Raw genomic sequence first — 1,041 nt, 5'->3', positions numbered from 1 at the left:
GTCATAGCTCACAGCAACTTCCAAATCTTGGGCTTAAGTGATTCTCTTTTCTCAGCTTCCCAAGTAGCTAGGACTACAGCCATCCACCACAATGCCCAGCTATTTTTTGTTGCAGTTGTCATTATTGTTTAGCTGGCCTGGGCCAGGTTTGAACCCGCCAGCCTTGGTGTATGTGGCTGGCTCCATAACCATTGTGCTATGGGCACCAAGCCAACAATATATTTTTTTAATGGGACTAAATAACCATTGGATAAATGGCAAATTACTTGCCAGACATGAGTAGACCTACCATTTGATCCAGCAATTCCTCTACTAGGTATATACCCAGATGAATAAAAATCATTTTAGAACAAAGGCATTTGCACCAGAATGTAGCCCAATTCATAATTGTCAAAATATGGAAACAGTCCAAGTGCCTATCAACCCATGAATGGATTAACAAATTGTGTTATATGTACACCATGGAATACCATGCAGCCATAAAAAAGATGGAAACCTTACACCTTCTATGTTTACCTGGATGGAGCTGGAACATATGCTTCTTAGCAAAGTATCTCAAGAAGGGGAAAAAAAATTTCCAATGTACTCAATACTACTATGAAATCAATATATAATCATCTGCACATTCATACTCATGGTAAAACATAACTATAGTCCAGAAAGTAGAAGGGAAGAGGAGAGAGAGAGGAGGGAAGGGGGGAGGCAGAGGGAGAGTTTTTGGGGGTTGGGGGGACCTCACCTAATGTGCATAATGCAATGGTACATTTCAAAACTATTAAGAAAAGAGTATAATTGGGCGGTACCTGTGGCTCAGCGAGTAGGATGCTGATCCCATATACCGAGGGTGGTGGGTTCAAACCCAGCCCTGGCCAAACTACAACAACAACAACAAAAAATAGCCGGGCATTGTGGTGGGCACCTGTAGTCCCAGCTACTCAGGAGGCTGAGGCAAGAGAATCACCTAAGCCCAAGAGCTAGAGGTTGCTGTGAGTTGTGATGCCACAGCACTCTACTGAGGACAACAAAATGAGACTCTGTCTC

General features: G+C 43.0%; 1 protein-coding gene across 1 annotated transcript in view; it reads right to left on the bottom strand.

Annotated features, from left to right (window-relative positions):
* RRH (retinal pigment epithelium-derived rhodopsin homolog) overlaps positions 1–1,041 on the bottom strand; it is a 14,757-nt gene that overhangs the window by 2,524 nt on the left and 11,192 nt on the right. The window lies entirely within an intron of this gene.

Source organism: Otolemur garnettii, unplaced genomic scaffold, assembly GCF_000181295.1.
Source record: "Otolemur garnettii isolate 467f Iridium unplaced genomic scaffold, OtoGar3 scaffold00129, whole genome shotgun sequence".
In the NCBI taxonomy this organism is placed as follows: Eukaryota; Metazoa; Chordata; class Mammalia; order Primates; family Galagidae; genus Otolemur; species Otolemur garnettii.
Note: the sequence above shows the minus strand (reverse complement) of the source record. Positions and strands in the feature narration are given on the sequence as shown.